This window comes from Rhipicephalus sanguineus, chromosome 7 (assembly GCF_013339695.2).
Source record: "Rhipicephalus sanguineus isolate Rsan-2018 chromosome 7, BIME_Rsan_1.4, whole genome shotgun sequence".
NCBI classification, from domain to species: domain Eukaryota; kingdom Metazoa; phylum Arthropoda; class Arachnida; order Ixodida; family Ixodidae; genus Rhipicephalus; species Rhipicephalus sanguineus.
In genome coordinates this window covers 82,261,910-82,287,958 of record NC_051182.1, presented here as the reverse complement: position 1 = coordinate 82,287,958, position 26,049 = coordinate 82,261,910, and the positions used below count along the sequence as shown (strand labels likewise).

The 26,049-nt window shown below is 47.6% G+C and overlaps 2 long non-coding RNA genes across 2 annotated transcripts in view; both read left to right on the top strand.

Annotated features, from left to right (window-relative positions):
- The window catches only part of LOC119399566 (uncharacterized), a 39,668-nt gene extending 31,480 nt beyond the window's left edge, over positions 1-8,188 (top strand). Inside the window, exon 5 of the long non-coding RNA XR_005184895.2 lies at positions 8,143-8,188. This is a non-coding gene — a long non-coding RNA (uncharacterized LOC119399566). The remainder of the gene's footprint in view (positions 1-8,142) is intronic.
- A 101-nt stretch (positions 8,189-8,289) lies between these two features.
- Positions 8,290-25,190, top strand: LOC125759200 (uncharacterized). The gene is made up of 4 exons (XR_007416731.1): positions 8,290-8,316; positions 10,893-10,982; positions 12,994-13,038; positions 24,945-25,190. It is a non-coding gene; the product is annotated as an uncharacterized LOC125759200 (long non-coding RNA).
- Positions 25,191-26,049: the final 859 nt, after the last annotated feature.

Sequence of the window (26,049 nt, the reverse complement as noted above, 5' to 3'; positions counted from 1 at the left end):
ATAAAAACTCACAGGCTCCCTTATGCGTTCGCTTAAGACGGCTTGAAAGCGAAAGCCATCTTCTCAGTTTTTTGCGCCCAAAGCGCGGTTTTGCATTGCCTCCAAGATCGGAGGCACCTCACCTAGTTGTGCACTGCCTCCGTGATCTGCCCACTTTTGACCAAGCTACGATGTCATGTGATAACGTCATCATATGACGTCACATCAAAATTTGTGAAGCCGTGATGACGTCATATGGTGACGTCACGTGACGATAATTTTTTGCATCCCTCGTCCCCGACGTCGTGGTATGCTGACGCCGTAGACGCGGGACGCCGACGGTCAAATTTCGCGTTCGATGAGGCATTTAAGGCTTTCGCCTTAAAAAATACGTCCTCGACTACTGACCCGAAAGTCACGGGTTCGATCCCGGCCACGGCGGTCGCATTTAGGTGGAGGCGAAATGCTAGAGGCCCGTGTACTGTGCGATGTCAGTGCAGGTTAATGAACACCAGTTGTTCAAAATTCATGCAGCCCTCCACTACGGCGTGCCTCATAATCATATCATGGTTCTGGCAAGTAAAACCCCAGATTTTATTATTAATAAAATAGACAAATAAACGACGCCGTGCATATGCCGCACAAAGTGTAAAACAGTATAGGAAACACTCAATAATTTGGGCATGCGAGAAAACCTGCAGATACAGAGAAAGAAACTGCAGATACAAAAAGAAGAAGGAAAAACGCAATGATACTGCGCGCATGCAAAGTTTTACGGCATACTACTGAACAACGTATTCATCGTTTTGATAAGGACTCAAGGTGCAACTCGAGTGCCGATACAGTAGCGGCTACAGATTGTGAACAAGAAATGTCAGCAATAATAATGATAAAGAAGCTTTCGTTTCATTTTAGCAGGATATTCGCACCATACTGCCCCTCGGCCCTTTATTCTGTGTTCAATATATGTATGATGCCATTTATAATAAACGAGTAAATTGTTTGCAAACTTAGCAAAATGAGCCACCTTAATCGCGCTTAGGTAGCTTCGCAACACTTAATTGTGTGTGTTCAGATACATATACTGCTGCTGCTGACACGTATACAAATACTTTAAACGATTATTTGTGCATTTGGAATGCAGAGCTTACGAGAAAATTAAGTAAGGCTTTAGAGTTTTTCGTTTCCGGCGTAAGGAAGAGGATTCGTTTTCAACATAACAGTCTACGTCTACATCTAGCGCATAAGACATGCACAGGCCGTCAGCTTACATGAATTACATGCTTCCTTAATAAACATTTAGGCAAGAACAGCAATAAAAGCTGCCCAAGCTTCAAAAAAGAAAAGAAGAAGAGAAAGCTCACTAGCGTGCACTTATTTCCGGACATATCCGCGCACCGCAAGCGCTTTGTGTAGCGCGTTTCGCATGCTGCCGAGCTGCGGCGGGATTCGCAATGGCGGCCGTCGTAGCAGACGACGCGCCTGTCCTCACCCTCAGCGGAGCGCGCGGGCATCAAGGCACCCTAGTCAAGGAGGAAACGCGGTTTTTGCCGCCGCACGATAGATGGCGCTTGCGCCGTGTTCTCATCGTTTCCATGCTCTTCTATGAACACGACATATGAAAATTGTGATAATGCCTCGCGCATTGAGAAATTTCCCAGATTTCTGTCTGTGACAACAATTAATTGATGTGACAGATGTTTTGCGCAGTTACTAATAGATACTGCCCGAATTATAGGCCGTACATCGCTTCAAACGAGCTGCTAGTTATGGCCCCTAAGAAGACGACGTCTGCCGCATGCATAGGCCCCTCGCGCTTAGATCGCTTGTTGTACGCATGCTTGCGTAGATGGCCTTGTGGAGGCGGGGGGAGTGGGGATCCGAATTCGCGTGGGCAAGCTGCGATGCATTGCTTCGCATTTGCAGGCTTTCTGTCGCCATAGCGCTCTCTGTTTTCCGCGTTGTGCAGGCGGCGCTGGCTTCTCGATTTTCCCGCGGACTTTTCACGCCGCAACAAAGGCACTTGGAAAGAAGTATTGATCAGTGAACAAAGGGGAGCACTTTGCACATTTCTACCAGTGCTCCTTTAGGATTGGGCGGCAATGTTTCATGCCGTACTGTAACAGCGGGTACGCGTCCTGCAAGGAGTGGGTACGCAACCTTAAAGGTACCTAGCGACCCTGTGAGGTTGCATGCGTGGCGCGTGCAATACAAAGGAAAGATAGAGAGTTCACGTCTCGAGACTACGTTTGCGAGAAGCACTTCTTGGAGAGTAAGCCCCATCATTCGTTGAAAAACTCACAGGGTCCTTTATGCATTAGACAAACACGACTCGACGGCGAAAGCCATCTCCTTTTTCTTTAGTAGATGTGTCTATCCTGCCCCACCTCCGTACAAACGCTTTCTGCACCTCACGTGGTTTTCCACTGCCTCCAGGATCGGACCACCGACCCCCGATCGGACCACCGATCATGGAGGCAATGCACAGCGACGATTTCATGTGACGTTATCAGACGTCATGCCGATGTCAAAATTTTTGGCGACCTGTGATGCCAAGGTAACGCCATGTGGTGAAGTCATCACGGGATGATCTGTTTTGTATTACTCATGTTGACGCATGAGTAGTGAAAAATCAGGCATCCAAGGCTTTCGCCTTAAACATTATACCTATCACATCGAGTTCGCGTTACCAAAAATTATAAATTTCGCGTTCTAGAAGAACAGGTACACACACCGGTAGATGGGCAGAAACACATAAGCAGAGCGAATACCGAGAGAGAAATAGATGAAAGAGAAAGAAAGATACAAAGAGCGGCAAAGGAAAATAAATAGAGCGAGAAATAGAAATGAAAAAAAAGCATACAAAGAGAGAAGAGAGAAATACATAAAAATAAAGGCGAAGTGAAAGAGTGAAACAGAGAGAGAAAGACAGGTGTTTTCTCAGCTTCGTGCAGCTTCGCGAGCGTCCAGAGCGCCGTTGCGGGAGTGCAACGGGAGCGAACGCGCGCCGCATTATATACGAGCGCACAGCTGGGGCGGAGAGAGAGAAACGGGAGAGGAGAAACAAAGTGGAGACTGCGCTCACGCCACCTCCTCCACCCCACCTCCTCGCGTGAGCGCGAGGAGGGGCGGTAGAGTTGGCGTATGCGCAGTGGGAAGCGGACGCGTGAGGGAAGGACAGACACAGCCCCGAGCAAAAGCTGCTTCGCATCTAAAAAGTCGGTAGCTGAATGGGTACAGCGCCCGGTACCTATCGTCGCGTACCGAGATGTGGGTTTCTCTGTCATGATATCAGTGACAGCGAGATTATTTCTTTTCGATTTTGTTCTCATTATTCCCTGTGGTACTTACTGACCTCATTTCCGTGAGGGAAATGCCGTTAGTGACGTCTTTGAGGCCCCGTAATGAAACACTTTCCCGTTAAAATCATCAATTACTAAAGCTTCCTTAGAAGCAATGCACATATCTTAATTTAAACTTCGCTCTCGCGAGCCACGGAGGTGGGATTATGGGATTCGTTTTCACATTTTTTTTTGGAAGTAACGTCAAGAATTCCGTCTGATATATAGAGTATGACGACTGTTCTATATAGACACGAAGAATTCATGGCGCACGAAATAAAGGAAACTGTTTCCATTAAGAACGATTGTGGCTTGTGATAGCTGCCTTTGTTCTCCTTTAGTGGTATTATCGCGGAACGAAATCAATTTCTTGGAGTGTCTGTTGTTGCTTCTTCGTCATAATTTTCTGATGACGCGTTGTCATGCATATGTGCTACCTTTTTGCACTGTTACAAGATGTTCGTTTAGTGAGACATGTTGTTTTTATGCCTCTTTATCAAGTTGTCAAGATTGTTATGTTGTGGAGACTGTGCAGTTTGAGTTCGCCTGCCTTTTCCATTTTTTTAACAGACTTTTCAGTGCGAGTCAGCGCTTCTTGTGCCCTTGTCACTACGCATCTGTTGTGTGTGCTGCATAATTAAAAAATGTAATGTAAGACGTTTGAATAAATCTTATGGCTTTTCAATTGTTTATGCTTGCGTTTTCATTGCAGGGTTCGAAACATAGAGAACGAATTTACCGGTGAGTTGCATGAAATTTTTACAAACTTTTGGTGGTCTCTCCTAAAAAATATATTTGTGAACCTGCCCGCAGCCGTATTTCATTGCATAGTTACCACCGAGCAGTGTAGCATCGACAATGCTGTAGGGCGTTCTTATATAGCTGGCCTTGAAGTAGAAGCATGGTGAGCTGTGCCAGTTGGTAATGGTTCATTGTGGAACAGCGCAAGAAATGACAAAATACTGAACGTGAGAAAGAGAGACGGAAAAGCGCTGACTATCAACTTATGTTTATTCCTGGGAACAAGCTAATATATGGGAAATTTTCGAGACAGATTCAAAGTCTGCGCAAGAGGTGCAGGGGGGAGAGAGAGAGAAGGAAGGCGAGGGGCACGCACATACGAGAAATCCCGTAAGAAAAACAAGATAAAACTAGTAGAATAACAGCAAGGCGATATCTTCGTACGCTAAGATAATGTTCATACGCCCAGACAATCGAGCTGTTTGTCAAGTAATGCAATGCAGGCTTGAGCGATGCATGTATCTGACAGAGCACTCATCGTGGTGTTTCCAAGCAAAAGAACACATCCGAATTCATGACAGTGTAGAGACAAGTGGGGGCTGGCTTGGCCTTTGAGAGAATTGTTGTGCTCGCGCAGGCGCACATTAATGCAGTGCCCCGTCTGCACAACATACACACGGTCAAATGAAAGTGGGATCGAGTACACCAAAGACGTCTTGTTCTTCGCTTTTGTCTATAGCTTTTCTCGCTGTTCAATACTATGAAGAAAATATTGACCTCAGCTGGTCACCTGCGCGCGCTTTCCTTGCGTAACTCCTTCATACTTGTTTTTACTGTGAATGCACAGATGGGCCCACGACGACATGTCTTCGATATTAGATGCGAAAGCATCTTATGCTCGGGGCAGTGTCCGTTCTGCGGCGTCCGCACCCATACTGAGCATACGCCAACTTTCCCCTCTTTCTCGCGTGAGCGCGAGGAGGCGGGAGGAGGTGTCATGAGCAATCCCTCCGCTTCGTTTCTCCTCTCCCGTTTCTCTATTTCCGCCACAGCTGTGCGCTCGTATATAATACCGCGCGCGCTCGCTCCCGTTGCACTGTCATTAACAACGGCGCTATGGACGCTCGCGAAGCTGTACGTAAACCGCGACGCCGGCAAGCGTTGCACTCTCCTTCGTAATGGCGCTATGGACTCTCGCGAAGCTGAAAGCAAAAGGCAACGCCGGCAAGCGAATCTCGAAGCTGCGAGGCTGCGAAAGCGCGCGTTCGCTGTCCTTCCGTCATTCCCTCTCTGTGCAACGGTGTGCTAAACGCCAAGAACAACGTCAACGTCGGCCCTAGTTGCAGCGGTAGCGCCACCGCCGCGGAGAAGAGGAAGGCTCGGGAAGCCGAACGTAACCGTGAGCGTCGGCAAGCGGTAATTCAAACGGCTCGACAACCACCGTCTCATAAGTCACATAAGAGAAACTGAAAGTCGATGCGCACCCCCCGTGACAATTTCGCATCCCACCATGGTTGCCCGTAGGGGGAGATGATGTGTATTTTGTTAATCGACGCTTCCCTTAGCAGAAACATTAATTTTTGCATAAAGTTAAGCGCAGTACTGAATTGACGAGGATGGGACAGGGAGTGACACACACACAACGCGAAATTAATTTTTGTCTAGTTGTCTTCAACTATAGGAGCACAGTGCCCGTTTTTCATATGTACCAGTATGGGTAGCCACGTACTGAGGAGGATAGATGCATGATCCCGTGTTCCTTAAATTCGCACGTTAAAAAAACCCCAATTGGTCGAAATTTTTGCAGCCCTCCATCGCAGCGTCTGTCATGACCATAGTATGGTGTACTAGAATGGGATAGTGTGCAGTCCGGCGCCGAAAACGTGGCTCTTTTTGCGGTGACAGCGTGCGGTGCCAGAGCACACCGTACTGCTGTGTCGCCAGCTGACGCCGCCCCTTGAAGTAATTTATGGCAAGCTGAGATACAAAGCCTCCAGATCGGTAGTTGCCGTTGCCGCGCTGGTCGTGCGTGTACATACGTGAGAAACTTGCTAATTGGTCCCTACTGTTTCTCATGACACGTTAGCGATTTTTTTTCGTGTGCATGGCAGACTCAGTGTTTGATGGAGCCTGATGCATTCAAGTTTTTGAAGACCAATTGGAATTACGGAATTATTCACATAGGATAAATCCAACACCCCGAATACACCGCGGTGCATTTAGCTGCACTCCTGCATTTTGGCGCCCCTTTGAGGAGAAAAACCTCTAAAGGAATGAAGCAGCACTCGTCATTGAGCGTTGTATTTTTTTCTATCGAAAACCTTGCGACTACTCTTCTGGCTGATGCAGGTGACGGGTAGTCGTGCAACTCACCTGATACTGCTAATGTTAGCCTTCCGGACCTCCTCGTGTGTTTTGACGCATAACTTCAAATTAGTGTGATAGCTCGACAGGCGTATATATGCACTGCAATGAACAGCGATGTGCTTTTTTATGCCGTTTGCAATCGAAACAGTAAGCATGCAGACGATCCGGGACGCTGCTCAGCGATATGAATTGCGCAAGCTCAGACGACGCAGAAGCATCTTTATTTTTGTAATAATGCAACCAAATGAGTGTAAGTGCTTAAATCTTGCAAATATATTTAGTTTCAATCGTGATACGTGACCATTTGACTCAAGAACGGCAGAAATTTTCGCAATTCCGATTTAACTTTCGCGCGCCGGGCACACCCTTAGATTGCGGCCCCCTTCTGGTGGCGTCATCGCAAAAGTGACCCCCGTTCTCCCATTGGTCTGCTGCGAAGACGGCACAATACCCCACTCTAGCACACCATAACCATAGCGGGGTTTTGGGACGTAAAACACCAACAATTATTATATATGCGTCATTGAGCAACTGCCGCCTTATCGCTGGCGACAGTGTTACTTGCAAAAGAAGCTCAACTACTTGCGCCTGTGCCCGGGATGTATTGGCGAGGGTTCCCAGAGATTTTGCATCCCCTGTGTATAGCATTGGGAAGATGTGGGAGGTAACCTTTTCAGTGAAACAGGGTAAAATGAAAGTCAAGAAGCAATCGTGCGCTGCAATACTGTTCATTGTATCCTTATTAAGCATAACTTCAATGCATAACTGAAGTTCTAACTTCAAAGCATAGCTGAAGCCAGGTTGTTGTGCTCTCGCATTATAAACGGTACAAGTTGATCACATTTGTCAAAGTTTCCCACCAACCGATGTAAATTTCTGTTATGAGCTACGCAAGACGAAGCATCGGTTGCTTATGCTGCTACAAAAGTGGATTACCAGACTACCAACGGCACATTTAGGTAAATATTAAAAGTTTCTGATTGCCATGATTCTTATACATCCGAAACAAAATTTATTATAACAAACATCATTGCCGAAAATACTCACTTACCATGAAGTAGGTTTTAAATTATTGTCTGTACAGCAACATCACGATTTGACTCTGTATACTCATTTGTGGATATCGTTCCTATAGGCACGATATCCACAAATGAGTATACAGAGTGAAATATATAGATATATTTGAACAGTTTCCTACAAATTAAAATTAACAATATTACTTCTAGCCTCATTTTTTATGTTCCCGAGATAAATAGGCCTTGTAAAGGAAAGAGGCCACTTCATCCACTACAATATGCAACACCACAACGTTTCGCGAGAACCAAGCTAAGTAGTGACAAGAGAAACAGTTCGAGCTGTGGGACAATTTCTTAATGCTATAAGCAGATTTCTAGTACAATTTGTCGATAATAAACGAAGCTTGGCAGCATGCACGTGAACGTCAAGGTCATTATACATTTCATCCGGAAAGTCTGGGGACTGCTTGTTGACCCATGTTGATGGGCTGACTTTAACCCAACTGCATTCTTTTAATCTGGTTGTGCACGCTTTCAGGTGTGAATAAATCGTAGTCTTCTTCTAGCATCATGTCATAAAGCATTATCGCATAAATAGATTTAACATATAAATGTTAACATAAATATAAATATAATGTAAATAAAAAATAAATGTAAATGTAAAAGTTTAAATAATTACTTTTGCATACACATTGCAGAAAAACCTTGTTCAAAGTGAAATCAGAAAAACCACCACTTCTCATTAGTCAAAGCATATAAACGTAAGTATTGCTTTTTAAGGGTCTAAATATTTAAAGAGGTCGCCTTCTAATGTATTAAATTTACTATTTACGTTTCAGATACTTTGCAAACCAGCAAATTTAAGAAAAAAGGTAGGTTTGTTAGGATGGGTAACAAAAGCATCTTCTTTACTATTATAACATACCAGCCATATTGTTAAGGAAGTCTTGCCAAACAACATGTATTGGAACCAAGCAGTCAGCAACGTTTTCATGGCGGGTATTTACGCATAAAGTCACACATTTGCTCCCGCCTAGATAAATAGCTGGAATGTCCATATTGAAAATGAGCATTCACGGATGTCTGCAAATGCCTTCCCTTGGTGTAAAAAAGAACCAACTCTTCTATGTTACAATACACCTGAACATTTTCATTACATGCCATCTTAACTGTGAAGCTCGTTTTTTTCCCAGAAAGCTGCTAGGGAAAATGAGAAAAAAAGACATTGCTGGTCTCTCCGTCATAACAATCGGTATGACACAGAGTCTTCACAGAGGGAGCTGTTTGTTTCTCGTACACAGATATATGAGAGTTCGCGCAATATCTATTGGTGTTTGTCAGCTATAGCACCGTTTGAGATGGATGCAGCCACGTTGACGCCTAGTGGCACATCTCTATGCAGACGACTAACGCCCATGATCATGATTAAACCTTGGCGGTAGCTGAAGTTGTTAACATGTTAACATGCACCTGGGCACAGCATATGGTTATTCCCGAAGAAAGATTGCATGTACAAGCATATAATGCGAACTAGTACTCGATACGCACTCATTCGAAGCGTTGTATTAGAATTAGGGTAACCTAAACGAGCGATCACGCATATACCACACTGCGCTTCCAGAGCGCGAGAGGCAGATTTCGTAGCCTGAACCGTGAACGTGGAAAGGTGTAGCGCTTAAAACTCGCGTGTTTATAGCTGCACCTACGCAGACTCTACACCAAAGCACACGTTCGTTGCCGGAGCAACGGCCGTTGCTACAGCCGTCTCATTCGGCGTGTTTCCAAGATATAAGTGCATTTCTTTCAACGCCTAAACACACCATGAGGCGGCGACTTTAGGCCAACCCACGCTCATAGCGTCCATCCATATTAAATAGAGCTCTGCGGCGTTTCCCTGGCTGTCACACGGCGTTCCCCGCTCACGCTCACCACGTGAGAAACCATGGCCGAGCGATAGAGGAGACACGAAGCGCGTCGCGTTTCCCTCTCGTCCAGCTGCTGTGTGATTTTTTTGTTAACCCTTTAACACTCCGCTAGATGGCGACAATAATCGACCGCTCTTATGGCTGCCATGCCGCGTTCTCTGATTACGCTCTCCCTGTGTAAATAGAGCGGTCATAGCAATACCGCGTTTCCTGAGCTAATCTTGGAGACCACCCTCATAATGCAGTACTTCAATACACCGCCCCCGCCAATAAGAGAACTCGTGGATGCGTGTCAGTAGCACTGTGGGTGGAGCACCCGGCCGCTATCGCCCAGGACTGGGAAATCAGGCGTTCGATTCCCAGGTCGTACAAATCAAGGAACTTCGTTTCATGGGCGCCCATGAACGCGCGCCTGCATGCCTATCTGGGCGCGTGAGATGTTTCACGCAATGGCACAATGCCGAGACAAACATACGGCTACATATTTCAAAAGCGCGCCTTAGAAAGCAGCCACGACCAAATGCGTCGAAAACGGACCCACGAGGTGAGGGCATTCGAACCGCCGCTAAGCCAGAAGAGAGAGAGAGAAGTGTACCAGTGAAATCGACCCACGCTGCATCTATCGCTAGCTGCTGCAAACCTACAGTATCTAACGTTGGGCGGCGCTGGCGTCAGTCGAAGACGGTCGAGGCCACGCGGCGGAGCTTTCGAATTCACCGTGAAGATGGCTGTTTATGCACAACCTGTATTAGTTCCCTCTTCCGCCTCACATATAAAACGTACCTTAGGTTCTTAAAGGGACACTAAAAAGCAAAACGATATTTCTCGCATTAGTAAAGTAGTCTTCCACGATACCAAAAACACCACGCTCGCTGCGAGAAGACGCTTAATAAGCGAGAAAACGCGCAAAAAGGAAATACAGGTGGCGACGCCACCTTAGAATTCCCGCAGCATTTGCCGTGACGTCACATATTTTTGACGGCGCCTGCTTGGGCCTAAGTAGTTCCTAATCGGTTAAATCGAATACATTGTCCTCTGAGGGCGCCAGAGACTTTACATAACGAGTTTGTGGAAATTTCGTAGAGCCAGTGGCGCCAAAATACGTTACATGCTCTTGGAAATCTTTTACGTCACGAATTACAAAGTTCTGCGCGAAATTTAAAAATGAAACGTTGAACTTCGTTTTCTCGTCTATTAATAAACCTATGGTGGTGAAATAAACTACACAATAGTTCTCCGTGCACAATTTATCAATCTAAACCAATTCATTGTTTCTCTTTAGTGTCCTTTTAAGAACAAAATAATGCCTACTTATCTTGTACGTATACTAGGCCGTGTTTTCGGGGAGGTCTATGGCGGTAAAATCCACACTTCTGACGCTCGTTATACATTTGTTCATTAGTAAACATTAAACGCTGTTTTTCTATAAAATACATAGCCTGCACTGCCAAACGCATCCCATTTCTTACGTGGGACCCGCATTATAGCCGCCTAACCTGAACTACGAACCTTAACATTTGCAGATTACTCTAACATTGACCCTGCAGTATCGGGCCGCTACACTATTTTTTTCGCTCAAGATGACTGCTTTGTTGTTGCCACAACTATGCAAGGTAAGTGTTGACGTTCGAATCGAACATAGTACCAACAGAATATAACATTTTATTGACAACTTCAGTATCCAGGCGGCATCGTTTCTCTGAGTTCTCAGGAATAATCGGGAAGAAACAAGAAGTCCCACTGAAACGTTCCGCAAGCCATTCCAATAATTAAATGTTTCCACACGGAATCCATATATTTTTAGTATATTTTTCATATGTTTTTGTATATTTCCTAAAATTCGTATGGAAACATACGGAATAATTGGAATGGCATACGGAACGTTTCAGTACGAGTAATAGGAATGAAGAACGTTTACTCCTTTTTTGCGCGTTGCCGTTATAAAATTACTCAAATGTCACCGACACTCCGAATGAAGTGGCCGAAGAATACTGCTATTAGCTGGCTATACATTATTTGTTATTTATTAGTCAAAGCACTCCCATTGGCACTAATGCCTTTGTAACCACCGTCGTATATTAGCAACTGCATGATGGTGTTGCTATGCCCAATATAACTGTTTTGATTACCGGAAAGAATAGGTGCATCTCGAAATGGGGAACACTCGTGCACTTTCGTTTAGGCATGCGAGAAATAATGCCAACTCGTCAAAATCATTGCGTACTCTACGAATACGGCGTGTCTCATAGTAATATCATGTTTGGGACACATGAAGTTTGATAATTTTTAGCTATTGTGTTTGTGTAACGCGGGCAGTTGAGTGTGTCAGATGACCATATGTGCGACGACAGGCGCACGCGTATGCAACAGTAACATTAAAATGATGATAATGACATCATGATATCTGCGTCGCCAACTGCACAACACTTCCGATGAAATAACTGGGAACAATGACATAACAAGCGCTTTACCTAACATTGCCCACAATCTCCGCTCCCTTGCGTTTCGACAAATCGATCCGAGGTTCTTGATTTTACCTGCAAAGGCAAGCAAGTCACAATGCTGTCAGGTGACTAGATGATCAATAACTAAGCCCTAACAGTATTGGAACAGATTGCATACTGTTTCTTATGGTAAGGCCCACTTTAGCCGCTGCGATCGATCAAGGCCAGTAAAGGGAAAAGAACGTCTGTTACAAAGAAAACATTTGTTACCTGGACCGCAGCCGACGTGTTGCCGCAAGAGAAACGGGCCTGAAGACATATGAACCTTTCTTAGGTACTCATAATTTTGCTGCTACATAGTAAGCCCTCACGTGTTTTCAATCGAAGGAAAGTTCAGTATATTCAAAACGAAGTCGTTCGCTTTTTACGCCCTGCTATCAAGCGCACCACAACTTTTGAGCGTCACCTCACATTTGTATACGTGGATTAACGCCTTTCAAACCGTCGAGTTATTTTGTCTATGCGCTCCTAATCTCTGTGTTTTAGAAAACACCCGACTCTTCCTCCAAGAGGTATGTTCTAGTGCGTCTTGTCAGCTCGCAGTAACCATTCTGTGTGCATTTCTTCCTCGAATTATCACTAGAATTACAGGCCGGGGAAGACCAGTTACTTCTCGCTGACGGAATAAGCGATTCTTGTGGAACAACTTTTTTCATTAATCATATTTCATGTTAATGGCATGCGTTTTAAATTTCTCCATACTCCACTTCCTGAATATGCCTCCTCTGGTGATAACACTGCGACGTGTTGCAGTACCTCTCAGCATATACAATACAAAAAGCAGTGACTGGCCAAAATCAGAGCAGTGAAATAAAAATTATTGTCGAAGTTTTACGTTTCTCTGGAGCCTCGTTAAAGGGAAGAAGAAACAAAACGTACAGAGAAACAGAGACGGATGATAAAACGCATATATGTAAGGACTGGTGCATTTAGAAAACGAATTCTTTTTCTACGATCCTAATGTCCTGCGATCAAGTTTTATAGTTAAGAGAACGTGAGAATATAGCACACAAACCTCGAATGCTGCTTCTTGGCGTGAGGTGCAATGTACGGCTTCGCTATCTTTCAGGTGTCAGTTGTCAAACCGGCAGGTATTTGTAATCAATTATCTTTTCCGCAGATAACAAGCTGCCAGAGGGAAACAGCACTGCCGCAGCATTCACAGGTAATTGAGGAATATTTGTACATCCCCACTTATGCAACCTCGTTTATATTTCTCCAATTCGCATCCGTATATAGAATTGAGCAACGTCGCACAACCTTACGAATTGTTTTATTGTATGGGCACTCTAGGATCTTTTTTTGCCGTCGCCATTTGCCGACGCCATAATGTCCCGGATATGTATATCTATGCATATATAAATAAAAGCCCGAAAGAAAAATAAAGCGGAAGAAAAAAGACGCCAGGCCTGCGCTGAAACCGCAGCACAGTCACAGCGAAAGCTGGAAGAGCGGCGTTTCTAGAGCCCCTTGTAAGCTCTCCTGGGTCTACAGTACAAGTACACTAGAAATGTACCCACTACGCCATAAATCACAATTTTTGTGAAGTTGGGAAGCACCTACTAAGTCTTTATTTTTCATTCTGCGGAGAAGCGAGGCACCAGCTACACGTCTGTAAGGCATTATGTGCTCTTTGTTGACGCGATGTATGATGACGATGAAGAATTATGGCTCATCCCTTTGTAATGGGTTGGAAGCTTTAAACGGCCCACCAGTTATGTAATTTGGCATTAGGTGACGCCCGGTCGCTATTTCCCTCTCCCGTCATGCTGTGTAACATACGTTGACGTGGGAGAGAGACGGGGGGGGGGGCGAAGAACTTACTGAGACCCCGAGGAAACGGATCATGCGCTTATGGGCTTCCTTGGCAACCAATACAAGTGCACTTGCGAGGAACCCACTACGCTCTAAATCATTGTAATTTTACTGCGTTACGGCCCAGTGTTAGTGCGGTGCTTTCTGTATCGCAAGCAGGTGGACAATTGCTATGCGTGTGGCAAGCTTGGTCACCGAGGCGACGTTTGCCCGAGCCCCAACGACGTGGTGTGCAGGGGTTGTGGATCTTCTAACACGGACGATCACCATCAATGCACGCCAAAATGCAAGTTGTGCGGAGGTCCGCACATAACGGCAGACAAGATCTGTAGGCAACGGTACCAGATTCCCTACGTTGTGAGAAGACGGAGATGGAAGGAGGCGGCAGAAGCTTCTGGAAGCAAGGGCGGTGATGACATGGCCTGGAGCCCACTCACACAAGAATGCAAGGGGCGCTCTAGCTCTAAAGGGCGCTCCCACTCTAGGGGACGTTCCCGCACCAAAGCCGGATACAGATCCTGGTCCAGGGGACGCTCTCGTTCCAGAGGGAGCTCCCGCAACACAGCCAGGTCCAGATCCCGGTCTAGGGGGCGCTCCGGTTCCCGGCGCCGAGAAGGAGAGGTGCGGTTCGAGACGAGGAGGTCGCGCTCCAGGGATCGACAACACGGGGCCAGCGATCATGGGCCGACCGAGTCCGTCAAGGTGCAGCGGGAAAGGTAACGCGGGGTTCACCGCCAGAGTGTGACAGGGATAATGAGAGGCTAGCGCAACTCGAACGCGAAAATAAGGAGATGAGAGACACGATAGCTAGACTTATGGCTGAGATATCTGAGATTAGGAGTGGAGGAGGCCACCAGCTGGTTCAGGTCGTCAGGGAATCGATTCAGTCAACGGAGGTGCCCGTAGTCGAAGAATGCGAGAGGCCTGCCAAAAAGAGGGCCATAGTTAGCGAGCAGGATAAGGCCTCGGGTAGAGCTAGGTCGGAGATTCGCGAAATGCTGTCTTCACTCAGCGAGAGCATAAAACAGCTAAGCGAGACGGTCTCGCGCATCCAGGGTAGCATGCTTGCCACGGAGGAAGGATACAATCAGAGGTTTTGCAAGATAGAGTCGTTTTTGGAAAACGTCGTTGCACCCGTCATGGGTCCGAGAGCGCTGCCACCGCCGGCGACGGATAATTCAACGACGTAATCGCAACAGCAACACGATGGCCGCACAAACTAGTGCATTCATAATGTGGCAATGGAACTGCAGGGGGTTCCTTCACAAGAGGGCCCCTCTGCAGCAATTTATTCGTTCACATTCGGAGAAACCGCACGTCATAATCTTACAAGAAACACTAACCGATAACGTCATGCTACCCTGTTACCGCTCTGTCGTGAAGAACAAAGAAGGAAGAGGTGTTGGTGCGCTAATAAGCAACAAGCTGACCCACGTCGTCCGCGACCTTAACATGGCTTCGAGCAAAATCGAGCATGTCGTGATAGAAATCATCCCAGGACCCACTAACAGAGAGAGCATCTTTCTTCTGAACGTATACACCAGTCCTAAGGACTTGAGACAGCGCTTCAAGACTCTCCTATCCAAGGCCGTACAACTCTCCAGAGGAGCCCCCCTTATTATAGCGGGTGACTTTAATGCTCCTCACCACACTTGGGGTTACTCGTACGACACTCGCAAAGGGGAGGACCTCTGGCGGGAAACGATGAACCAAGACCTGATGCTCGTAACGGACCCTGCGTTTCCCACCAGATGTGGTACTTCGTCCAGCAGGGACACAACACCGGACCTCACCTTTGTCCGGAACGTGGCGGAAGTCAATTGGACTAACCTCAACGTCGACTTTGGTAGCGACCACTACCTCTTGGCCACTGTCCTGCGGGTTGGACGGACAAGACAACACAAGTTCCGAGTGACCGATTGGGACAAGTTCCGCAAGCTAAGAGAGGACAGGTCTGAGGGCGAGGAGAAGCTCGACCTTGAACGCTGGACGGCGCAGATCGGCGAGGACATCCAGGCTACCACTAAGGAAATCACCACGGACCTCCCCGTAGAAAAGATGGACAGCAGACTAGCTCATCTTCTCGAGGCCAAACAGTCCCTCCTGACCCGGTGGAAGGGGCAGCGCCTCAATCGCAGGCTTCGCAAGAAGATAGCCGAGGTCAACAGAAGCATTGAGGAACACTGTAAGGTCCTTTCTAAGCAGCACTGGGACGAGGTTTGCAATTCGGTAGACGGACAGATGCGGAGGGGAGGTCCTTGGAACCTCCTAAAGCACCTGCTGAACGAGAACAACACCAAATCGAACCAGAGATGTACACTGACTCGCATACTTCATGCAGCTAGGCAAGGATCCTCGGACAATCAGGTACTGGCAGAACTGGTTGGGAGGTACCTACCAATCGCCTCCGGCCCGCCACCTCCCGCCCCTGACTATGCGGGGGGTGCTAACCCGGAACTGGACGCGGAATTAGGAATCGAGGAGATCCGACAGGCCATGCACGACCTAAACGGCAGGTCGGCCCCGGGTCCAGATAAGAACGCGAACAAGGCCTTGAGAAACTTGGAGGACAGGTCGGTTGCCATCAACCAGGCGTGGAGGAGTGGTAGAGTCCCGGAGATGTGGAAGACGGCCACCACTATCCTCATCCCGAAACCGGGCAAACCTCCCAGCCTCGACAACCTCCGGCCCATCTCGCTCACGTCGTGCGTGGGTAAGGTGGCTGAACATGCCATCCTGAACAGGGTTTCCCGATACCTGGAGGACCGCGACATTTACCCCCACAATATGATCGGCTTCAGGCCGCGCCTCTCGACGCAAGACGGCATGAAGCTCATCAAAGACCAAGTCATCGATCGCAACACAAGGGACGTAAGAGCAATACTGGGACTGGACTTGGAGAGGGCATTTGACAACGTTCTCCACTACTTCGTGCTGAGTCAGATCTCGTGTATCGGGCTTGGCAAGTGCTTCCACGACTACACGAAATCATTCCTGACAGACAGAGAGGCTATTCTCAAAATGGGCGACCTAGTTTCGGACCCGGTCCGGCTTGGCTTCAGAGGGACGCCACAAGGGTCAGTCTTACCCCCGACCCTCTTTAATCTCGCCATGATCGGTCTGTCTAAAAGACTTTCCGAAGTCGACGGAATTAACCACACGATCTATGCCGACGACATTACCATATGGTGTACTGGAGGCAGCGATGGACGAATAGAGGCGGTGCTACAGGAAGCTATTGAAGTCACGGAAGACTACCTAAAACCGACTGGTCTTCGGTGCTCGTCGCGGAAATCGGAACTCCTGCTGTACAGGCCTAAGCGCAGGGGCCCCAAACCGAAAGGTTGGAAGCCAGTAGAGGACGTCATCATCACTCTTAGAACAGGTGAAGGCTGCATCATCCCCAGGGTGGACTCCCTCTGGGTTCTGGGTATGACTATACAATCGAACGGCTCCAATAACCTGACGGTAGCAAGACTCGCCAGAAAAACGGACAATGCCATCAGACTTATAAGGAGGGTTGCTAACCGGCAACAGGGACTTGTGGAAGATAATCTCGTAAGGCTGGTGCACGCCTTTGTGATGTGCCACTTTACGCTCCGCTCTCTGCCAGTTGTGCAGCCATGCACAACTGGCAGAGAGCGGAGCGTGACAAGCTCAACACGTTAATCAGGAGGGCCATCAAGAGAGCTCTCGGGCTCCCTATGTACGCAAGCTCGGAGTGACTGTTTCATCTCGGAATGCACAACACGCTGGAAGAAATTGCGGAGGCTCAGGAGAGGGCGCAATTCGCCAGGCTGTCCACCACGCGTTCCGGTAGGAACATTCTGCCGGAGTTGGGGACTCCAGCGACGGAAATCGAGTCTCGCTTCTGTAGCATTGCCTCGTGAACAGCGAGGACGAATCACCGTTGTCCCCATCCCGCGAAACGTCCACCCTGAGCATAACGATGGTAGGATACGGGCCAGGGCAAAAGCTCTTTTAGAAAGGGCTCACGATCAGGCCGGGGACTTGCTTCGTCGACGCGGCCCGGTATCCCGAGGGGAAGGCGTATGTGGCAGTGAGCATCAACCACGAGGGGATAATCACGAACTCGACAACGGTCCGGACGACAGCAGCCGAAATAGCGGAGCAAGCTGCGATTGCGTTAGCCTTGCTGGACAACAAGAGGTCCACGATTTACAGCGACTCGAGATCAGCGATTAGAGCATTTGCCAAGGGCACCATCTCGGAACCGGCCTTGCGGATCCTCCGGGACAAGAACATCGAGCCACACACACTCGTCTGGTTCCCAGCTCACATGGGACAGATCAAGGGAGCCCCGCCCAATCTCAATGAGTCGGCCCACATAGCTGCGCGAGGACTAGTAGACCGCGTAGCTACCGGAGGGCGCGCTGAGGTTTTGGAGAATCGGGACCCGCCCACCTCGTATAACGAAATTACCAAACATTTTTACCTGGGGCGGAGCGGGTACCCTCCACCACACAGAAAATTAAGCAGACCACAGGCTCTGACACTCAGGCTACTTCAAGTCGGGGCGTACCCTTACCCCGCGCTATTGCACAAGATATATCCTGAAATACAGCCAACTAATGCATGTTCATTATGCGCAGATATCGCTAATCTCGAACATATGCTCTGGCGGTGCCCCGCGTCACACGGCGGCGAAGTCATCACGTCGTCAAAATGGGAAGAAGCTATTTTAAGCTCCGGACTCGAAGCACAACTATGGGCAGTCCAACGGGCCCGCGACGCAACAGAGAGACTTGGTGTCGAGGCTTTTGTGTCGTGAAGACATCTGAAATTGAAAACTTCAGACTGCACCTAAATTCCGTTCACCCAGCCATACAGTTCACGGTCGAGTGTGAACGCGACAGCACCCTCCCCTTTCTCGACGTCCAGGTGGCAAGAAGGGGCAGTGACTTGGAGTTCTCCGTTTACAGGAAGCCGACGCACACCGGCCGGTACCTTCAATACGATTCGTCCCATCCCTCCACCCACAAGGCCTCCGTTGTGTCCACATTACTTCAGAGAGCCAAAAAGATATGTTCCACTGACACGGAACGCCGGAAAGAAGAGGCCCGCGTAATTGCGGACCTCAGAAAAAACGGTTATCCCAGAAATTTCATTCGATCCGTAACCCGCCGCGCAGAGAAAAAGAGGTTACGCGACTCCCAGCCAGCATTGACGAACAGCTCTCCAAAACGCGTGTCGGTCCCATACGTCCAGGGAGCCAGCGAGGCGTTGGCTCGGATTTTTAGAAAAGAAGGCGTGCACATCGCGCACGTGCCTTCATGCACGCTGGGCAGCTTCCTTCCCCGCCCGAAAGACCGACCAACAAAGGACAGGGCGCCCGGCGTCGTTTACAAAATACCGTGTGCCGACTGCCCCTCGTCATACATCGGTGAGACCAAAAACTTCCCCGAACGGATTAGGCAACACGTCAACGACGTCCGTAAACTCAACAAAGAACGCAGCGCCGTCGCCGAGCACGCAGAGACGTTTGACCACAGAATAGACTTCAACGGAACCGCCATCCTCGAAAGTGAAACCAAGTGGAGGAGGAGGTTACTACTGGAGTCGTGGCATATACAGAGGACCACTCAAAATATCAACCGTTCACTCGGAACTCTCCCCCCGGTGTATGCGCATGGGCTACGCTCCTCGGTAATGCGTGGGGTCGTTAACCGCCGCGAGAGTGCCTTAAAGAGGCCGCTGCCAAGCCGCCGCAGTCCCCCCTGAGGAAGGAACCGAGCTGGTTCCGAAACGTCGGGTTTTTACGTGTCTTCGTAACTTTGGTTGGAGAATAATTATCAGTTATCTCAGTTTACTTACACAACCAGACAGACTTCTGTCTAATTTTTACCTTCAATTCAATCAGCCAGGACTTCGGCCGCGATACCATGCAGCTAGTCAAGCGCTACATACGCATCAAGGAGGGAATATCAGTCTTCAAAACTCATCTGGACTTCAATCGCACCTGCAAAGATAGGAAAGTCGTTCCTCAAAGCCTACGCCTGAAACGCCCTGTCTCGACCCCCTAAGGTATGGAAATCGTCATGAGAGCAGAACAACGGCTGGTCAACGCCCGCCTGCACGAAATCAACGCCTCTCTACGGAAAAAGGAATTAGACCTGTTCTTCGCCAAGCGTAAACTTCAGCACCGCATCCCTGGATTGATGCCTCCGATCGACGCATTCGCGGACTCCGTGGCGGCGTCGTCTGCAGACAGGCATCGGACCGTGCAGGATAGGAAACTTTCTCACCTGTTGGACCGGGGTTCGCCTCAAGGCAACCCAAATCCCAGGTTTGTCACCAATTTGTCATCCCGCCCACTCACTAATCGGGAAACTTCTGTTCTGGCAAAGGGACACGGGTATAACGTGTCAACGACGCCCCGTTTATCGAAAGTCGTCGCGGCTGTAGAGGAAGCCGTCCAGAGTGTGAGGCCAAGCGCCAGAGAAGAAATTAGACTAAAATCAATTGGAATCCTTTCGAAATTGCCGTCACAAAGGAAAAAGAACTTGACCGCAGAAGAGAGCAAAGCCCTTCGGGAACTCCGGCAAGATCAGAGCATTGTCATCCTCCCCGCTGACAAGGGCAACTCAACGGTGGTGTTGGACAGCCGGGACTATGACCGGAAGATTTCGGCCCTTTTAGAGGGTGACGCATATACGCAGCTAAAAAAGGATCCGACGAAGCAAACTCAGACTCAGCTAAACAAGCTACTCTCCGAAATTTTCAAGCACCACCCACAATTAAAAGCACTCTACCTAAGTCTAATCTGCCGCAACGGCTCCGCACCGCGTTTCTACGGACTACCCAAAATTCACAAGCCTGGCGCCCCCCTCCGACCGATCGCCGACTTCACTTCCTCTCCATGCCGAGCCCTTTCAAGCTTCCTGCACCGAATCATCGCCCCTCTCACCCGGAATACCCCAACTCATGTCCGCGACTCCAGCCACTTCGTGCAGCTAGCATCAGAGGTGAGCATCGACGAAGACGAGAGCCTGGTCTCGTTCGACGTCGTATCTTTGTTCACCAATGTGCCGGTACCCTTATCTGTATCCTGTGCCCGTGCTGCTCTTGAGGGTGACGATGGCTTGAGTCAAAGGACCCCACTCACTATTGACGAACTCTGCCGCCTACTGGAATTCTGCCTGTCCAGCACGTATTTTTCCTACAAAGGAACAATCTTCAGGCAAAACAGTGGAACCGCAATGGGAGCCTCCATCTCCGTCACAATGGCAAACCTGACCATGGAACATATAGAAAGGGAAGCACTTGGCTCCTTCTCCCCGCGACCCAAGCTCTTTCTTCGCTACGTGGACGATTGCTTTTGTGTCGTGAAGACATCTGAAATTGAAAACTTCAGACTGCACCTAAATTCCGTTCACCCAGCCATACAGTTCACGGTAGAGTGTGAACGCGACCGCACCCTCCCCTTTCTCGACGTCCAGGTGGCAAGAAGGGGCAGTGACATGGAGTTCTCCGTTTACAGGAAGCCGACGCACACCGGCCGGTACCTTCAATACGATTCGTCCCATCCCTCCACCCACAAGGCCTCCGTTGTGTCCACATTACTTCAGAGAGCCAAAAAGATATGTTCCACTGACACGGAACGCCGGAAAGAAGAGGCCCGCGTAATTGCGGACCTCAGAAAAAACGGTTATCCCAGAAATTTCATTCGATCCGTCGCCCGCCGCGCAGAGAAAAAGAGGTTACGCGACTCCCAGCCAGCATTGACGAACAGCTCTCCAAAACGCGTGTCGGTCCCATACGTCCAGGGAGCCGGCGAGGCGTTGGCTCGGATTTTTAGAAAAGAAGGCGTGCACATCACGCACGTGCCTTCATGCACGCTGGGCCGCTTCCTTCCCCGCCCGAAAGACCGACCAACAAAGGACAGGGCGCCCGGCGTCGTTTACAAAATACCGTGTGCCGACTGCCTCTCGTCATACATCGGCGAGACCAAAAATTTCCCCGAACGGATTAGGCAACACGTCAACGACGTCCGTAAACTCAACAAAGAACGCAGCGCCGTCGCCGAGCACGCAGAGACGTTTGACCACAGAATAGACTTCAACGGAACCGCCATCCTCGAAAATGAAACCAAGTGGAGGAGGAGGTTACTACTGGAGTCGTGGCATATACAGAGGACCACTCAAAATATCAACCGTTCACTCGGAACTCTCCCCCCGGTGTATGCGCGTGGGCTACGCTCCTCGGTAATGCGTGGGGTCGTTACCCGCCGCGAGAGTGCCTTAAAGAGGCCGCTGCCAAGCCGCCGCAGTCCCCCCTGAAGAAGGAACCGAGCTGGATCCGAAACGTCGGGTTTTTACGTGTCTTCGTAACTTTGGTTGGAGAATAAATATCAGTTATCTCTGGTTTTACTTTAGCATGCTTTTTTCACTGAACACCAACTAGACGAACGATCTTAGACTTTTTCAGCTTTAAAACTGCAGCGCCCGGCAAAGAATGCGCCTAACGTTAGGGGGTTTGAGGAAGCACGCTGGGAACGCTCCAGGCGCCGTTGTTTGAAGAAACTGAAGGGAAAAAATGAAAGGGCGTTGACTGTAGAAGCGGTCGTAACGAGAAAGATGACTAAAACTACAAAACATGATTGAGGCGTTCGCGATATGGCTTGTTTCGCACTTGCAGTTCACTCTTAATGCACCTTATTGTCTCCTATTATCGCAACGGCGTCATCATTACGTTGGAAAGAACGGGCAACATTGTATGCAAGCTTCCCGCACGTGGGATCTTTCAGTTCATTTCAGTGGTGTGTCAACAAACATCACAGGGTGAATGAAACGTCGTCAGTTGGCCCCGACGAAATCGAGTTGAGTGTAGGCCTCCATTTTATTGTATTTTGAGTGTTCTAGGCTTAATATCTTCGGAGTGCGTGCCCCTATTGCTGCCGTTGTTGCTGCAGTAATTTCTTCAGCCTTCAGTCCACGCAACCCCGAAGCAAAGCATTTAAAACAATGAGGTGTGCAAAAGTGTTAGAGGGTCCCTTAACGGCCTCGTTGAGTGGCCCCTTGAGCAAAATTGGCAGGCGAAAGAAATGTAAAAACACTTAACCAACGGTGCTGATGACATTTTGTTGTGACGCCACATTACCCGTCATCATGACGTCACGGTTCGCGGGAAATTGTGACGTCCTTATGTCGTCATCAATTGGCGTCGTCGCTTAGTAAATTGTAGGTAGCCGATCCAGGACGTCGTGCAACACCACGCGCGGTGCAGAAATCGTCATGGGGGAAAGAACAATTGAATCGACTGAGATAAAGCGCATCTCTCACAGTGCGTTTCGTTATGTCTTGCAAATTCTGACACCCAGTTGCATAACAATGCATTGACAAATGCGCATCAGGCTTTGAATTTCAAGTGGTGCAAAATGTAACATGCCACCGAGTCTTTTTTTTTTCCGAAAATGGAGAGTGCCCTCAAAATTTTAGAGAAATTATTGGCGCGCTGAAGCTGTGGTGAAGTGAACTTGTTACTTGCATTGCTTGGAGGAAACTCCGAGTTATAGAGATAAATGCGTGCAAAACGCGCAAATACTTTCATTAGCCACAACGTTAACAATTCGAAAGGAATTTGCTGAATTCCACTGACAAAGGGCAAGTCTAGGAACACAATACGCTTGTAGTTTTATTGAGCGCAACGTATGTTTTTTTTTTAATATTGAGGATTTAATATGTTTTATAAGCGTATGTGCACAGTCAAGCGTTTCGTAGGCACTTTTGAATGAAGTGTAAGTGGTTCCGTAAGCTGTGTCGCTGAGAAAATGCAAAATGGAAGATTGTGTTATTACAGCTTCTTGCTTGTATGCTTTATTAAAATGTTCGTGCAGTATTGGCAAAAATCTCATACTTCAATTTGTCGTATAATTCAAACACCTGCGCACTTTTACCAGTATTGTGTGAAGGATTGCACACTCTCGCATACTAGAGTTTACTTTTTGGTATTGCTGAGTTAGAAAAGTTTATGCAAATTTCTAACTAGTTGCAAGTATGAAACAGTTAAGAACTTTTATAACATAGCGAAGTATTCTCTCACTATATGTGCCTACTAATCATTTTACATTATGTTTCATAGTATGATCAAAATGAATGTAGATGTTGGTAAGAACAATAATGCATCGCAATTTATTCGGATATGCTCTGTGCAATTTATTCAGATATTCTCAGCCCAAATAGAACTTACAAAAGCGGAAACGAAGATCTGGAAACAATTTCAGGCCAAAATGTTCCCCGACCATGCGATCATCCAAGCGATGTAAGCTAATGAATGTCGTATCCCTTCGTACATTCTGTACAGAGAGCGCTTCGTGCGCTACCTACTACACAATATTGGATTGCTCGCTACAGAGAAGCTAGCAAAACCCTTATCCAACATCCCACGCAAGAACCAGCTCGGCATCGGAAGGCAAAGCTGTTCGCCAGAGCTGAAACTGCTTCCAACACTGCTGTGATCTTGGACAGACGGCTTCTTTCAGTAGCGGGGATGCTACGTGCTGATCAGGACATCTTGAGGGGCTAGTTGGTTCATACTATGCAGGAAAAATTTGCGCTAAACTAGAAAAGGACAACACGAAGAAAGGAACACTTCAACAGATCGAGCGCACGCTACCAACTGTTCTTATTGAACGTAGAGCATCGGCTAATATCTACGTTCAATAAAAACAGTTAGCAGTGTGCGCTCGATCTGTTGAAGTGTTCCTTCTTTGTGTTGTCCTTTTCTAGTTTAGCGCAAATTTTTCCTGCATCCTACATGCGTTTTCAATTGATGGTGTCAATACGGGGGAACATGTGGTGGTGCGCTTGCGCTGTCGACACTAAAGAGCAGCCAGAAACGGCAGAAGAGCTCGCGCCAGAGGCCTGAGGCTGGCACAAGGCCAGTTTGCTTTTTGCATTTCAACATGGGAGCATATTTCGTTCACTCGCATTTAAATTCTGACCCTGTACAGCAACCGTTTCACATGAATACCTGAACATAATCGATATTCACTGCCGTGTTTTCTTTTAAGTACAATAGGCGTGGTTATTACTTTTTCGCTATAAGAAGAAACTGACCATTGTGCGTATAAATATTGCAGATACTATCCAATTCGTGTACCTATATACAGTCGTTATTGTGGTGGCCGTGTAATAGTTACTGAAAAAGAAGGTTAATAAGTAGTACTATCCTTAAACTTTATGATGTACAACACCATATTATTCAAAATTTTGATGTGTACTTTTGATTTCTCAGGAAACCCACAGTGCTTGCTCTGGAGGAGGCCAGAGGGCACGAAACAAGAGCATTCCGCATGCATAAGTGCATTTACGAAGATATGCAGCTTTTACAGAGGACACGAAACTAGGTACAAAAAAGAAATATGCGCTGGTACATAAAGGTATAAGCGCTATTCAAGAACATCAGCGAAGATTCACTACGTCAAATTTAAGCCTGTCAGTACGCAATTCCTTGTGATGCCGAACTTAGGAAATAAAGTATTATTGCTAAAAATAGCTTTTATTTATTTCCATGGGTTATCTTTAAATTTAAAGGGATTCAGCATGACGAGTTGCATGTGGCAATACATTGCATGCTGACCCATACACATTCCACAGCAAGGCTGCGAAATCCGAGCACATTCAGTGCCGCAGAACATTTGTTTCAAGTAGTGATTGCGGCAGCATATTACATATTAGTCTGGGCCTGTCAATGCCATACGCATCTAACGAGCTTAGAAACTAGAAACATCTCGGCTCCTCAGCGACGGCAACATGTATGTATGTATGTATGTATGTATGTATGTATGTATGTATGTATGTATGTATGTATGTATGTATGTACGTGTGTATATATATATATATATATATATATATATATATATATATATATATATATATATATATATATATATATATATTACTGCGGACAGACCCTCTTTATGGTAAAGAGGGGTATGGTAGATATATGTTTGTGTAAATAGTACAGAAACACGCATTGAGACGACTACGTACCGATGTGTTTCAAACTGTGCCGCTGTCTTGGAGGAAGAGCTCGTACCAGGTTTCTGTCTTCGTTATTATCATAAGTTCAATTATGGTTAGGGTGTCCTTGGCTAGTAAAAGTGGTACACCTCTTCATGGCCTCACTCTACTTGGCGGAATCATTGTCCGAGAGCTCTGATCTGATTCAGTAGCATGGTCATATATGTTCAGCAGCGGAGCGTCAGCAATATATCCGTTTCTGCTATCGAATGCAATTTCGAGCGACACCTAAAAGATATCTGTGTTCTGTCCTTAATATAAAGGCATGTCACGTCATTACGGTAGCTAAAAAAGAGAAATTACAGCGTGTACTGTGG